This window comes from Myotis nattereri (assembly GCF_964212035.1).
Source record: "Myotis nattereri genome assembly, chromosome: 6".
NCBI lineage: Eukaryota > Metazoa > Chordata > Mammalia > Chiroptera > Vespertilionidae > Myotis > Myotis nattereri.
In genome coordinates this window covers 99592256-99609103 of record NC_138081.1, presented here as the reverse complement: position 1 = coordinate 99609103, position 16848 = coordinate 99592256, and positions in this window count along the sequence as shown.

Sequence of the window (16848 nt, the reverse complement as noted above, 5' to 3'; positions counted from 1 at the left end):
CCACGGTGCCGGCCGGCAGCCCGGCTGTGAGGAGTGCACACGCTGAGGCCGTCTGTGGCTCTGTGGGCCGAGCCGAGCCAGGGCCACGGAGGTGCAGGAATCGCAGGGCGCGCCCCTCTCCGACCACATCTCTGCCACCTCGTCCAGCTCCCGGCTCGAGACGAATCCTGAAGAGGCCCTGCTGAGGGAAGCAGCATTTCCCGGAAGCCACTCGGGTCCTGAGCACGCGCCCCCCAGCAGGACGGTCAGCCATCCAGGAGGCGGAGCCCAGAGCAGGGGCGACGCCGGCAGCCGCACGGGGCTTCCCGGTCCCGGGAGATGCCAGGTGACAGGGCAGCCTCCTCCCCGCCCGCGGGTCCTGCTGTGTCTTCCCTGTCACATGACTCACCCTTCACACCCTGGGCCCCAGGTAAGTATTCACATATAAAAGGCTGATATGCTAAGTGTCCATCCGACCGGTCGCTATGATGCACACTGACCACCAGGGGGCAGATGCTCATCACAGGAGCTGCCATGACGCGCACACTGGCCATTTACAGAGAAACAGCACCGCGGACCTGGTGCCAAAAAGCAACAGGCGGCTTCCCCCAAGTGGGACACAGGCCCCACCACCACCCCAGAGCGACAGCCACCCAATCGCAGCCAACACGGCCGAGACCCCATGGCGCAAAAAGCAGCCCACAGCCCAGCCTGGAGATGGTGGCTGTGGCCGCCTGGTAATGACATCACATAGCAACGCCCGCTTCCTCTCCCTAGCAACGACTAGCCTCCTTGCAGTTTCTTCAGCCCAGGAACACGGCTTGCTTTATAGCCAGGTGCAAACATTTCACAGTTTAACCAAATGTCTGTGAAGTGTTTTCCCTGCCTCATCTCATTTGATCCTCACAGAAGTCCTGGAGTAGGTAGATAGGAGACTCAGTGGAATCCTTTTTTCATCAGCCGGAAAATGGACATTTAGGAAGTTTAGAAACTTGACCCGACTGAAAAGAAAAAATGCTGGACCTTGAAAATGACTTCAGGTTTTCTCACTGTGCAGAACATAGTCAGACACGGCTGCAGTTAAATATTTACCCTTTGTTCTCCCTGCGTGATCTACAATAATAATCTGCTTCGTGTTGATATCTACTGCTGTGTTGCTGACAATTACCTGAAAGAGAATTTGGGGTGCCTCACTGGGCTGGGAAATCTTTAGGTAAATCAGAAAGCAGGTCTAATTAAGCAAGTTTATTCTGTGTCTGTAAAAGGCTAAGTTGACTCTCGCACACATGATACATATAAAGCTCTCGCTGGCACCAATCGCACACGTGTGTTTTGATCTGTCATTGTTGATCGTGAATTTGGTTGACACTTCTATTATAGAGAAAGGGCGAATAGTGATATTAAAGTATTTCTTCTAATTAATTTCCTTTCAATGTGCATGAATTCGTGCACCCGGCCACGAATTTGATTATAAAGAAGAACAGAGGCTGTTTCCAGTATCATTTCTCTGAGAAAACGCTTCTTTCTGTCAAATACCAGGAAAGCCGGGAAACGCAAAGATTCTGCCTTGAATGTGGCCACTCAGGGGGGAGGGAAGGACTCTCAGTGCGGCTGGTCAGTGGCTATAACAGATCTGAAAACTTCGTTGGAGCCATGGGTACCTCATTGTGGACCAGCAGGTGGCCCACGTGCACAGAGATGCCACAGCTGGTTCCTGTAGAGAGAGGTTCAAAGGAGGGCTGCCCTGCTCTCCCTGGAAACGAAACATGGCATTCAGCAGAAGGGATGCTCAGCTACTCCTGGACTAAAGTGTGAAACTGAGTGTGCACTGTCCTGGGTGTGAGCTGTTCTGAGTGCGTGCTGTCCTGGGTATGAGCTGTCCTGGGTGTGAGCTGTCCTGGGTGTGTGCTGTCCTGGGTGTGCACTGTCCTGGGTGTGAGCTGTCCTGAGTGTGTGCTGTCCTGGGTGTGAGCTGTCCTGGGTGTGCACTGTCCTGGGTGTGAGCTGTCCTATATATGAGCTGTTCTGAGTGTGTGCTGTCCTGGGTATGAGCTGTCCTGGGTGTGAGCTGTCCTGGTGTGAGCTGTCCTGAGTGTGAGCTGTCCTGGGTGTGTACTGTCCTGGGTATGTGCTGTCTTGGGTGTGAGCTCTCCTGGGTGTGAGCTGTTCTGAGTGTGCACTGTCCTGGGTGTGAGCTGTCCTGAGTGTGTACTGTCCTGAGTGTGCGCTGTCCTGGGTGTGCGCTGTCCTGAGTGTGCGCTGTCCTGGGTGTGAGCTGTCCTGAGTGTGCGCTGTCCTGGGTGTGAGCTGTCCTGAGTGTGTACTGTCTTGGGTATGAGCTGTCCTGGGTGTGAGCTGTCCTGAGTGTGCGCTGTCCTGAGTGTGTGCTGTCCTGGGTGTGAGCTGTTCTGTGAGCTGTCCCGAGTGGGTACTGCCGTGAGTGTGTCAATCACACTCATATCCTTACACATCTTGACCGCACGGTGGGAGGCTGAGGGCGGCCCTACTCTCCAGCTGACCTCTGACCCGTCAGCCCCGGAGTTCATGTCTCACTGAGCAGAGACAGAAGGTCAGGAAACAGGCCGATTCATGCACTCGTGTTCGCTGTCGGACAAGCACACGGAGCACGTGCTGTGGGATGATGAGTCTGTGTTTGTGCCACCAGGACATATGTGTGTGACGTGCGGGATGCCGTGTTACTGACGGGCAGGACGGGTGTGTGTCCCACGCACACCCCGCTGCCCGGGTTGCTGGCAGCAGACAAAGGCCCAGGCCGCGCACTGCGCTGGGCAGAGGGCGGGAGATGTGGTGTCCCCACCGTCTCGTCCACGCGCCCCGGCGTCACCCCGAGCCCCGATCCCCTGGCTGGGCGCAGCCTCGTCCCCCGAAACCCCTTCCCCACGGAGGCTCCGAGGGTCACTCCTCAGCTCAACGACGTCTCTCGTTTGCTGGGGCTGATGGCGCACGGCCAGGCCTTTCACTTAACAGGAAGCACGGGCCGGACCGGGACGGTCACGCGGAGCTTCCCACGCAGGCGCGGCGGCTCTGTGCGGGGACCTTTCCGTGTCATTGACTGACGCGCGGGGCCTGCCTCCCCGCGGCCGCAGGTCTATTTTCTCAATAGCTGGTTTCCGTGTGATGACACATCTGTTCCCAACGTTTTGTCCCTCTGCACGCGTCCCGGCCGTGGTGACGCCTGTATTTCCACGACCGAGCTCAGGAATCGTCACCGTCAGGACGCCCTAAGCAGAAACCCCGGCGGCAGGTCGGAGGGTTACTCAGGTTCTCGGTCATTTCTGCTCTGGGCTCCGTGAGGCTTGGGGCCTTCGAGGCAGCAGCCAGCGGGCCCTGGAAGCTCCCCGCTGAGCACAGGATGGCGTCCGGCGCAGGAGTGCGTGGTTGTGTTTTTGTTTTACTATTTTTATTGATTTCAGAGAAGAAGGGAGAGGGAGAGAGAGACAGACACATCCACGAGGAGAGAGGATCGTCGATCGGCTGCCTCCTGCACGCCCCCCACTAGGGATGGAGCCCACACCCCAGGCTCAGGACCTTGTTTTAATGAAGGCGTCTGTGACCGTTCTCAGGGCTCAGAGACAAACCCTGTCTTCCTTCCTCAGAACAGGATGGCCCCCCCCCACCTCCCGCTGTGGGGCCGGGTGTGTCCGCAGAAGCCCGGGGAGGAGCCGCCTGGGGCCCAGCCCCCGCCCCTGCTGCAGGCGGGAGGCCCCGGGAGCCAGGGCCCAGGTGGCACCCAGGCAGGCGGGTGCGGCCAGGGACACGACGCCCCGAAGTGCGTGGGGAACCGTGGCCCTCACGGTCAGAGATGGGCTCTGCCCACTCAGGATGCTTCCCGTTTTATAAAATGACTTCTGAGTAACAACCCTGCAAACGAGGGCCAAAGGGCAAAAGCCTTCACTCTGAAAGCCTGTGCTCTGTCCAAAGCAGGAATGCGGTTTCCATGGAGGAGGGCCCGGGGCTGCTGCACCTGGACAGACCCGGGGGAGGCCTGGGAGGGGCCGGCACGCACGGCGCTGCCCTCGGGGGCCAGGACGCGGCACTGGGGACCCGCCAGTGCCCCAGGAACCGCCGCGTTGTCTCAGCCCGGCCGCGAGTCACGTGGATTCCGAGTTCTTTCCGTGGGCTCGGGGCCCGCAGCCTCCCCGCTGTGCACCCGGCCGTAAACGTTTCATGGGGCAGATCCGACCAGGCCCACGTCTGACTCTGATTATCTGCATGGAGCTCCTTGAAATAGTTGAGCCATTTAACGTCAAAGAGGCCTCTTAATGGCCTTTTAATCCTTTTCTCTTAAAAGCAGAGCCTTGTGATTTGCCCAGAATGAGCAAACACGAAACATCAAAAACGCCCGTGTTTGGCCACAAACCAAAAGCCTGCAACAATCCAGGGGGCTGCACGTGTGGCCAACGGGTCCCCGCCCCCACTCCCCAGCCGTGCCCTGAGGACACGGGCGCATGGAGTCCTGATACACACCTGCCCAGGGCCACCTGGACACTCCCGTGCAGAGGGCTCACTGCACACCCGCACACAGGCACCTTCATGCACACGCACACATGCACAGCACATACATAGCACATATACACACATGCACGGCACATAAACACATGCACACAGAGATACACACCGGCACCCTCATGCACATGCACCTATGCACACATGCATAGCACACGCACACACACATGCACACACACACACCCTCACACACATGCACAGTACATACTCACGCATGCACACATAGACATGCAGACACACGTGCCCAACACATGCACACACATACTTACACATGCATGCAGATACAGAGGCACACATACACACAGGACCATGATAACATGCACGTCAGAGGGGAGAAACCTCCCCAAGGGAATGTTACCATGGGACATCTGCTGGCAATGGGTGACTTTTCTTTTAAAAAAAAAATATATATATATATATATATATATATATATATATATATATTGATTTTTTACAGAGAGGAAGGGAGAGGGATAGAGAGTTAGAAACATTGATCAGCTGCCTCCTGCACACCCCCTCCTGGGGATGTGCCCGCAACCAAGGTACATGCCCTTGACCGGAATCGAACCCGGGACCCTTGAGTCCGCAGGCCGATGCTCTATCCACTGAGCCACACCGGTCAGGGCCATGGGTGACGTTTCAATGTGCCCGGGACACAGCGATGCTGTTACAGGGGCTCCGCTGTTTTAAAGAACGGAACTGTATTTCACGCGCTCGTGTCAAAGGGCAGGGACTGACACGTTTTGATCTGTGTCTCTAACAAACCCCCCACGAAGGGTGTGTTTTAAACAGTCAGCCGACCGAGCCGGGTTCCAGGCGTCGCTGCGCGTGGTCTGAGCTTTTTCCGTCTATGACCAGGTTCGGGCGAGTCCAGTGCATTCAGTTTGGGGCTTTCTCAAGGCAAACGCCCCTGCCAGGGCCGAGCCCTGAGGCCACGCTGTCCACCCAGCCTGGGTGCGAGGTCAGCCGGCCGCCCGGGTGGCCAGGCCTCGGGACCCTGTGAGGGACGTCCTCCCAGGAGGCAGGCGTCAGAGCCCGCGCGGCCTGGCCGGACCTGCGCGCACGTGGAGCAGGTGCGTTTACTCAGCGCAGGGAGCGCACAGCCGCCCCGGGACCGAACGTGTGTGTGTGTGTTTCCAGGACCATTTTCAGCCTCGGATTCAGAATCTCCCGGAAACATAAACAAGTGAACAGAAGCAGGGCTGTCCGCGGGAGCGGGGGGGCCTCGGGCCTGGAGGAGCCGAGGGGGAGGGGGACACAGCTCTGAGCACCTCTGTGGGAGGAGCAGCACCCCCTGCCATGAGCAGACGGCCAGGCTTGCCCCTCCCGGCGCCCCGCCCGCCGTGCCCTCAGCCCCTCACCACAGCCCCCCCGCTGCCCGGAGCCCCGAGGACGAGGACGGGCAGAGAGGCCTGACACTCGCCTGGAGGGCAGAGCAACGCCCACCCCAGCGGGAGCAGGGCCCTGGTGGTGTGGGGGACACTCGCTGGGCCCTGGTGAGTGAGAGGAGAACGCCCAGGAGCCGGCAACCTCGTACCCAGTTCCTGTTCCTGAGGCCCTGGGCCTGGCTGGAACGAGGGACATTGTGAACTGCGTTTAGATTCACGCTGGCCCCGCCCCTGGACGTGCTGGGGGCTCCAGGGGGCAGCGAGGCCCCAGGGCCCTGGACACCCGGGGGACAAGCACCCAGGCCCTGGCGCGCTCGCACCGCCCCTCCCTGCGCAGCGGGTCAGTGGGGAGCCAGGTCCCCCTGCCTTCAGACACGCACGTGACGAGGACAAGCAGCAGAACACGCCGGCGGCGCCCGGCTCCGAGAAGCTGAAGGCAGAGCACGCGCGTCAGATGGCGGTGATGACCACAGAGAGGTCTCCGAGGGGCGGGTGGGGGCCCCGCCGAGCCCCACTCTCTCGGTTTGGCATAATGGGGTGTGTGCACAGGGACGACAAGGATCCCGGGAAGCAGAGATGCCCCATCACAGGCCCCGGTTGGGAGCCAGATCCCTGTTTTCCACGGCCTCACCCCTCAGACGGGAAGGGGCCGTGGGTGGAACTTGCTCCTTCGCCGGGTCTGCCATCCACCCAGCAACCGCTGAGGCTCGGGGCGGGGCCGGGGAGCCGGGGCGCGGCCTCTCCCAGCAGACCAGCTCCAGTGCTGGCACCCAACCCTCTGCTCAGCCACGACCGGGGTCTTTCATAACCTGAGCCCAGATCCTGGGCCTCCTGGGCCTGTGCCGCCCCCGCTCCCACAGGTGTGCAAACACGAGAGGCCCGGCTTCGCTCCGGAGGTGACCGTTTTCCCGGGTGAAGGCCCGGGGCTGTTTGTCCTGCTGGCTTCCTGGGAGGGGAGCTGGCAAGCGGCTGGGAGCTGCACGGCACACCTGGCCTGGCAGCTCGGCCTGCACACCTGGCCTGGCAGCCGGGCGCCCTCTGCGTGTCTGTCAGCAGCCGCCCTGCGGGCCTGAGGTGTCCTGTTGCTGGGAGGGTGGGTTTAAACACTTCCCTGCAAAGATCTCGTCTCAGGACGGTGAGAATCGGGAGACTCAGGAGAGCGCTGGCTGTCCCTGCCCAGTGCCTAGGCCACAAACACCGCGCCCCTCCCTGTGGCGCTGTGAATGGGTCGGGCCGGAACCAGGGCCAGAACCGCAGGCGGTCCCCTTCCTCAGCCCCAGGACTCGGAACACCTGCCCTCCCACCTCTCACACCCGCACTCGGCTGACCATCCCAGGACCCAGGACGGGGCACATGGACCCACCCCCTGCCCTCAGGGCTCCCCTGGAGGCCACCTCCCCATCTCCTCCTGGGCCTCGGGGACCTGCAGGAGCCTCACTGCCCAGCCCACGGGGCGGGGCGGGGCCTCCAGCGACACCCTCTGTGCCCCCCCCCCAGTGAAGGAAAGGGACCCGCAGCTCCGCTCAGGCTCAGCGTGGCCACACCCTGGTCATCACGTGTCCGTCCAGCTGTGCTGGGCTGAGCTCGCCCCAGAGGCTGCAGGACAGGGGAGGCAGGAGGGCCGGACGCCGGGGGAGGGGGCGAGTGGACATGGACCCAGGGGAGGGCTGGACAAGTGGGGGGAGGGCCAGACGCAGATGCAGGGGGAGAACTGCACTCGGAGCCGGGCCGGGTGGTGGAGCAGACGCGGGGGGAGGGCTGGAGGCATGGGGGGAGGGCTGACGCGGGGGGGAGGGCTGGAGGCATGGGGGGAGGGCCCGACGCGGGGGGAGGGCTGGAGGCATGGGGGGAGGGCCCGACGCGGGGGGAGGGCTGGAGGCATGGGGGGAGGGCCCGACGCGGGGGGAGGGCTGGAGGCATGGGGGGAGGGCCGACGCGGGGGGAGGGCTGGAGGCATGGGGGGAGGCCGGATGCGGGGGGAGGGCCAGGCGCGGGGGGAGGGCCGACGCGGGGGGAGGGCTGGAGGCATGGGGGGAGGCCGGACGCGGGGGGAGGGCCAGGCGCGGGGGGAGGGCCAGGCACGGGGGGAGGGCCCGGCGTGGGGGGCGGGCATGTCCTCTGGAACCCAGTGACCTCGGCTCTATCCCACGAGGTTAGCGAGGGGTCAGTGGCTGGGGCCTGGGTTCAGGCCCTGGTCACTCCCTCTGGGTAGACACTCCTGCTGAGGCAGAGTGGCTTCTGGGGCAGAGGTCAGGAGGGACATCTGTGGACACACACTGTGTGGTCAGCAGCTGGGAGCCGGGACCCTAACACTCGTCGCTTCCCGCTGCCCGCACCCCGTGCTCCCCACTCTGGACGGTGGGGACACAGCGGACACACGGGGCGCAGGGGAAGGGACCTGCCGGATCTCAGGTCTCCCGGCTGGGCTGCCCCTGGCTTGCCCAGCACCGAGATGGCATTGCTGCGTGGTGTCGGCGCCCCGTCCCCTCCCCACGGGGGTACCTGCATCCACCTGGCAGGCACGCAGCACCTGTCCCTGACCTCAGAGGCTGAGCGAGGGAGGGCGGCCGGAGCCGTCCCACCGTAAACGTCTCGGGTCACGGTCACACGAGGTGCTGGGTGCCTCTCTCTGAAAGAACCACCTGTGCCTGAAGGCAGACGAAGGCGAGGAGGAAAACGACCTGCCAGCGACTTCGCTGTCCCCTCAGAGGGAGGACAGTGGGGACAGTCAGGGGTGAAGGCCACACGGACGCCTGGGAGGAGCCACGGGAGACGCGGGGGACACCTGGCCAGAGCAGGCGTCTGCTCGCCCGGTCAGCCCCAAGGGACAGGTGCCAGCGGCGGCCATGCCCTGGCTCGGGCCAGACCCCGCCCCCACACCGTGTGAGCCCAGCCACCGGGAAGGTCGTGCCGGAGACAGCCACCCGCGCGCCTCGGTTCCGAGGACCAGTTATCTGCCGCGGCTGTTCTGACGGGCAGGGACGCGGAGGCGGTTTCTGTAAACAGACGCCGGGTGGGGGTGACCCCCTGGAACTCGTCCACACAGGTGCTGCTTAGGGGGGCGGCTGAGCTGCAGCCCCTACAATCGCCCTTTCTCCTCCTATCAGCTGGGCTGCCCCGCGGGGAGGTGCTAAGCCCTTATCAGTAACGGCCGGCCGGCCGTGCACCTGGCGGCAGTAAAGGCTGTGGGCTGGGAGCGGGACCCCAGGCCGGACCGTTGTTGCCCTGAAGGTGCAAACACTCACATCAAAGTAGCAGAAACCCAGCACCTGGGCCATAAAGGGAGCCGGGCTGAATGGGGCTTTGTTGCCTCCAGGTGTGGGAGCTGTGGGCGTGCAGGAGAGGCTCTGAGAGCCAGGAGCTCGGAGGGTCTGGGGGGAGAGACCCAGGGTCAATGCCAAGGAGAGGAGACCTCGGGCGCCCCACCTGCACCTCCCATAGGCCCGATGCCAGGCAGGGGCCACACTGCCGTGAGCCGGGCCAGGGTCTGCTCCCAGCAGGTGCATGCATGCGTGCATGCGTGTGCATTGTACCCATATGTGCATCGTGTGCGTGCATGTGCGCGTGGGCCCCAGGGCACCGTGATGACCTCTGACCCCTGGCTCAGGGCCTGCGCCCCATCTTCTCCAGCTCCTGTCCCTGCTGCTCCGACTGCAGCTGCTCCGGGGACCTGGCCCCCTCTCTGCCAGGCCACCTGTCAATGGCCAGACCCTGACCCACTTCTCCCACCGCCCAGGCCACCGAGACACACGGACAGGGCTGCGCGGCTGGCCAGCGCGCGGAGGGCGAGTCCTGGTCAGCGCACCTGGGCGTGGGTTCGGTCCACCCCCACCCCCTCTCCCACTCCCAGGCTCCCAGTCCCAGGGGCCGAGCACACCTGGCGCCTGGACGACCCTGGGCAACAGCGCCATCTGGTGGCGGGTCCTCCGGAGCCTCCCCGGTGCGGGTCCCCAAGCCAGGCCTGAGCAGCCGCTGCGCCTGCGGGGGGACAGAGACCAGCTCCCTGCCTCCCCCCCTCCGCCCCGCCACCCCCACCCCCACCCCCACCCCGTGCAGCCCTCCGAGGGCCGCGGAGCCCTCTGCTCCCAGACCGCGGCCCAGCGCCCTGCACGTGCGGGGCCTGGATTCTCCGTCCTCAGCCCCCGGGACCTGGTGCTGGGCCGAGGCTGCCCCTGGTGGCCGGAGGCGGTACTGCGCCGTGAGGCCCGCCCCGCAGCTCAGAGCCGGTTCCGGTGGTTCCCACTGGGCGAGCCCAGGGCCCAGCGGCTGGGTGTCCCTTCACCAGCCTGCAGCGCAAACCTCCGGGACCACTTTACCGAAACAACAAACACGGTTTCATATCCCCAGTAAATTACAAGGACTGCACTGAACGGCGGGTCTACAGAGGGACGCCGCTCACAGGTCCATCTTCTCAGGGCACTGACAACACCGCCACCGTGAAGCACACCACTGCACCGTCCGATCGCACGCTGTCTTCCTGGTGCAGGGACATCACCCACAGAGAACGCGCCGACCGCCCTGTCCCGTCGCGGGACAACGAAACCAGCCACACGTCCCCGTGCGTGTGGCACGTCCCCTCCCTGGCCCGACGGGCACGCCTCGCCCGGGAGCTCCCAGGCGCTGCCTCTGTGCAGGGGCCACACCGGGCAGGGGCTCCTCCCGGGGCCACAAGAGCCGCGCCCCCAGACACCCTGCGCCACTGAGAGCAGCACGTAGTGGGGCCACAGGAAAAGGTCTCACGGGACGGAGACAGGCGGGTTTCGAGGGGCAGGGCCGGGCTCGGACAGAGCGTGCAGCCAGGCGGCCGGAACCCGGTTTTGTGTCGGTCACGCCCGCTGGGCTCCCCAGGAATCAGAGTGCGTGAAACGGCGCTGAGGGCAGAGTTTCGGGGTCAGGCGGCCTCGCCGTGTCCATGGGACGCAGAGGGTGCAGACCCTAACCCCCTTCCCCCCCAAAAAACAAGAGAGACGGTAATGGTCTGCGTCTCCGGGGGGTTCCCCAGGCGGCCGCGCCTCGCCGGGAGCTGCCCGACTGACCTGGGAAAGGCTCTCTCCTCCTCGCAGCCGTGGCTTCCTCCACTCGGACCGTCCCGGGGGCCTCGGAGCCCGGAAAGCCAGGCCCCACGCGACCTCGTCCCTGTCGCACGCAGCTGAGTGTCGCTGAGCCCAGGCCGCGTCTTCCGGAGCCTCGTTGCTCCGGCACCAGGGACGCAGACTGAGCCAGCGAGAGGCGCTCGGCTCATTAGGAATCAATCACCCAGCCGGCCGGCGGGGCTCAGGGCTTAAGCATCCACCTCGAGCCAGGAGGTCAGGGTTCAATTCCGGGTCAGGGCACAGGCCCAGGTGATGGCTGGACCCCCAGGGTGGGGTGTGCAGGAGGCACCGGTCGATGATTCTCTCTCATCACTGCTGTTTCTCCCTCTCTCTCCCTCTTCCTTCCTCTCTGAAATCAATAAAAATATATATATTTTTTAAAAAAGAGCATCATCCCGAGGGAAAGAGCTGGGACAGAGAAGAGACGGAGGGAACCCCGACTGCGGCAGGAAGACGGGCTGCGCGGGGCGGGGGCCGGGGAGGAGGAGCGTGGTCCCAGCGCCCCACGGCCGAGGCCAGGCCGCCGTCCGCCCCAGCGGCGTGCTGAGCGGCTGCACCTGTGCGCTCGCGGCCACACCTGCGCGCGGAGCTCCAGGCGCCCGGCCCTGCCCGCTGGCCCGCACCCCGCTGGCCTCTGCACTGGGGGCTCCGCGCCCCCTGTCCCATGGCTGTGCTTTGAGCTGAGTGACTTCCTTTCACTCGAGGGCTCCAGAGACACCACCTCCTGGTCCCTGCCCCCCCCCCACCCCGGTCCCCCCACACACACTGTGGTCGGAACCGACTTCGCCCCTCAGAGCCCGCAGCTCTCCTGACCCTGGGCCGCTGGCATGTGCTCCTCGCGGCACCTCTGGGGTCCCGCCCCTTCCTCAGCGAGAGACGTGGGGGGCCAGGGGGCCTGGTTTCCCTGATGCGGCGTCTGAGCCAGAGCAGGTGCCGGCGACTCTTCAGGGAAGGGTCCCCCTGCACACCCCCCACTGAGGATCGAGCCGCAGCCGGGCGTGTGCCCTCGAGTGGAACTGAACCGTGACCTCTGGTTCACGGTGGAGCTGAGCTGCGCTGGGGCTTCCGGGCTCTGAGCTGTGATCTGCTGGGGGGCTGGGGGGAGTGTGGACAAGGAAGCAAGATCCTCACATCCCTCTTCACACCTGCGTGTGGTTCCCCACAGGCACACCAGGGGGCGCCCTGCTCACACCAAAAACGTGCTTCATCCCACACCTGAGCCAGAGCCGCGGGCGCTGACCACACCTGACCCGCGTCTGTGAAGGACACCCCGGCCATTGCAGTTTCCATCCGGGCTGATTTTTACAAGGACCCAGTTTGGGGGCCTGTTCCTCACTCAGACACTGGGATCGGGGTCCCTCCCGTGGGAACGGGCCACAGGCTCACGCTGCGTTTGCTGCTGCGGGAACGGAACTTGGGCCCCTGGAACCCAGGCGGGGGGAGGGGGACCAGGCAGGAGGAGGGGGACCAGGCAGGAGGAGGGGGACCAGGCAGGAGGAGGGGGACCGGCGGGAGGAGGGGGACCAGGCGGGGGGAAGGGGACCAGGCGAGGGGAGGGGGACCAGGCGGGGGGAAGGGGACCAGGCGGGAGGAGGGGGACCAGGCGGGAGGAGGGGGACCAGGCAGGAGGAGGGGGACCGGCGGGAGGAGGGGGACCAGGCGGGGGGAAGGGGACCAGGCGAGGGGAGGGGGACCAGGCGGGAGGAGGGGGACCAGGCGGGGGGAGAGGGACCAGGCGGGGGGGAGGGGGACCGAGATGCCACAGGTGGGGCTCCCACAGGAGGTGCTCGCCCTGCTGTCCCAAGATCTGCTTATGATTTATTTTACGATGGACAAATTAACAGAATTCGGTTCTTTTTTTAAAATATCTTTATTGTTGAAGGTATTCCCACGTCCACCTTTTCCCCCTGTGGACGAAAGGGGCCACAGGCTGACCTGACAGTTCAGGGGAGGCCGCACGGCGGTCTTGCAGACTCAGACCTAAACTCACCACAAAGGACGGCTTGAAATTAAACTTTAAAAGCAGTGATGGCGGGCAGTTACGTCCTGGGCCGGTATCTTCACTGACAAGGGCAGCCTTTACCTTCACTGAGCCTGTCTGTCTTTCTGCATCTGTGATAACACACTCTGAAATGTCTGGGTAACTTGTAACTTCCCTTTTTCTGGAGCCCCTGGGGCACAACCAGGTGTGCTGGGCGCCAGGACAGAGACCACCAATCCCTTCACTATCATGTTCATTGATCCTGCACCCACCTAAGCATGTGTCCATCATTTACTTTTATCCAATCCCAGGGGTTTCCCTGCTTTGCTTTATCCCTCCTCCTTAATCTGTCACCAATGAATTTCAGGTAACCCACCTCTGTCCCTCCTCTGATTGGAAGTGTATAAATACGGATGTAACCCGCCATTCTCCGGAGCACTATCTCAATTATCTCAAACTGCTTCCCGGCTTATGTCGACAGTTTGGCTCAAATAAACTCACAAAAATTCTTTACAGGCTTCAGTGGTTTTTACGTTAACACGCCCATTCTCCCCGCTCCAACCCCAGGCACCGCTGTCTGCCCAGGGCTGTGCGTCTGATCTAAGCTCCGTGGCTGCTCCCTCCCCCACCCCCTCCGCTCGGAGACCCCACAGTCTGTTTCCCGCCTCACTGTCTCAGCCCTTTCTGCTCATCCATCTGTTTGTTTGTTGGTGTGGGAAGGCATCCACGGTCCTCACTAGCAGAGCGGAGTGGACGAGGATCCCGGGAGGCTGGCGACCCTTGAGCTCCGGCAAAGGTCAGGGCTGTGCACCCACTGTTAGTCCAGACAGTGGTGGCTGAAGCAACCTCCCTGTTTACTATTATGTAAATCCTTGCTGATGGGCTAGTCTGCCTGTCGCTGGAAACTGCCTGCCGAAGGGCCGTGGGCGGATCCCAAACCAATAAAAGGCTGGCGAGGCCTGAGCACCAGGGGAAGTCCTTCCCCTTGAGCTGGACTTGCCCACCTGGCCCCCCAGTACTTCCAAACTATTATCTCTTGTCTCTTCTCTCTCATTTGCATGCAGCTCCTCTTCCAGATCCTGAGCCCTGAACCACGCGAGACGTGGGGGAACTTTAACAGGTTCCTCGTTTTTTATGTGTAAATACCTGTTCTCTTCCATTACGGGGCTGCTGAGGTCACACGGTCGCGTGGATGGGGAATGCCACTTGACAGAAGCCCCCGTCTCCCGAGACGCCGGAACGCGGGCTGGCTGTGCGGGGCCTGGCCCGAGGGCACCGCGGTCTGATGCAGAGTGAAGACACAGCAGTTGTTAGGTTGGGATGTTAGGTCGGAGAGAGCCCAGGTTCCGATGCATGCAGACATGTGACAAGATAATGGACTTCCCCTGGAATTTCTCACAGATCAAGGTGCCAGACACAGATACAGGCTTCTTTCCCTTAATCCACATACCCCCACACAGATAAGAACTTTGTCCTGAATATTCCGCCCATCCCCTGCAGCAGAGAATTCCTCAGCTCATGTCCCCGCCCCTCACCCAACCGCAGTATAAAAAAAGCGCCCCCCTCCCTGTTGGTGTGAATCCACGTGCCCTGTCCTTGGGGTACGTGGGTCTCCCGGGGACGCAGAATAAACCTTTTCCTTTCCTTTCTTTTCTGATTCACTGGACTCTATTTCTTGCGCCGCCTCCTGAGCCACCTAACCTAACAGCAGTGACCGACGCGCCGGCCAGACCCCCGTGAGGACGGCGTGAGGAGCCCGTCCCCACAGCAGACTTTCTCGCCTCAGCTCCTCCCCCTGCGACACGAGGGGGCTACACTCCACGCTGCGAGGCCTTGGGGAGGGTCCCGGAGAAACGCCGCAGCGGTGCTCCCCGGCCAGAGGGGATGACGGAGGAAGAATGTCCCAACCACAGGCCAGGCACGTCTCCCTGCCGGCGACCCGCACGAACGCGTTCATGCACCAAACGCGTCTCAGGCCACGCCCTGGGCCTCACGCACACGACCATCACCTCCTCCCGATCTGTCCCAAAGCCGCCTGCAGCCCCCAGAGCACGGCGTCGCTCCTCCTGAGGGCCCTCAGCTCGTCGGGGCCGCGGACCCGCTCACTTGGCGTCAGGTCCCCACTGCCCCACGCAGCGCCCGTTTTCAGTGTGTGATTTCCCGAAATTAGTTCCCGATTTTCCAATATTTTACATGTAAAGCGTAATTGGAACAAATGCTAAATGTACAGAAACAGTCACAGTTGCCCGTGAGGATAAACACAGAGCCTCCTGCTGCGCCTTTGCCCTGAGCCACGGCAGCTCCACCCCCGACAGCAGGCTCCCCCGTAGCAGGGGAGGAAGAGGGGAACCCAGGGAGTGCTCGTGTGCGTGCGTGTGTGCGTGTGTGTGTGTGCATTCATGTGTGTGCGTGTGTGTGTGCATTCATGTGTGTGTGTGATCATGTGCATGTGTGCATGTGCGAGCGTGCATGTGGTGTGCTCGTCTGCATGAGTGTGTGTGCGCATGAGTGTGCACGTGTACATGTGTGCATGCATGCATGTGTGTGCATGTGTGTGTGTATGTGTGTAAGATTTTTTATTGACTTCAGAGAGGAAGGGAGAGGGAGAGAGAGAAACATCCACGTTGAGAGAGAATCATGGATCGGCTGCCTCCTGTGCGCCCCACACTGGGGATCGAGCTGCAGGTGCCCTGACGGGGAACTGGACGAGACCTCCTGGATGACCGCTGAGGCACACGCTGGGCTTCTGTGTGTTTTTATTGCAGCACCTGGGTCCTGGGGGGACTACCTTCCCCCAGAAGAACCAGTTCTGCCCGCCCCGAGGGGCAGGAGCTCCGCCCACCCAGCCCGGCTCACCGAGAGGCAGCCCTGCGGCCTGTCCACGGGATTCCCTGCCCAGACCAGCAGGCGCCGGGCTCTCCGTGCCAACCCTCCCACTCGCCCAGGCGCATGTCCACTGTCCATGTCCACTGTCCAGGTGCCGCCAGAGCCCCCCTGCTCCAGCCTCCGCCTCGCGGCCGGTGAGAGGAGCAGGTCCCGGAGGCACCTGGGGCCTCGGGCTCGGGCGATGTTCCCTGAGGGGCGGGGGCTGCAGGGTTTGGTTCAGCCCCCCGACGGCTGTTACCCACGTTTACAGGGAAAAGAAGGAGCTTTTGGTTACTTTCTCACAGACTAGATGTTCTTATAAACCAGAGCCAGCCCATGCCTAGGCCCAAGTCTGCACCGTGCCCTGCACAGCCCTGCACCCGCCCTTCACCCCCCTTCACCCCCTTCACCCCCCTGCACCCCCTTCACCCCCCTGCACCCCCCTTCACCCCCCTTCACCCGCCTGCACCTGCCCTTCACCCGCCTGCATCCCCTGCACCCCCCTTCACCCCCTTCACCCCCCTTCACCCCCCTTCACCCCCCTGCACCCCCCTCTACCCCCTTCACCCCCTGCACCCCCTTTCACCCCCCCACCCCCCGCACAGCCCTGCACAGCCCTCCCTGCAGACCCGGCCACGCCCGCCCGCTGCTTCTGTCCGCCATGAGCTGAGGACGGTCCTCACAGCCAAAGGCCTTGAGAAGCAGCCCCAAGAAGACGGTTCATGATGTGAAAACTGCATGAGACTCCATGTCGTGCTCCTCCATGAAGTTCTGAATTCAGCAACGGAAGGTCGTGGGGATCTTTGTTCTCCGTCTGCATCTGGGTGCCCACAGGACATCGTCCCCCTTGCCTCGGTCCCAGGAAGAATGGAACGCTCCCTCCCTGCCCACCTCCCCCCACCCCCGCCTGGCAGGCTCCCCGAGCTCCCCTGAGCCCCGCACGCCCGCCAGGCTGCTGCCTCCACCGGGCGACCGGGCAGTGCCCTCTCTCAGGCCTGGTCTGGGGGGGGCGGGG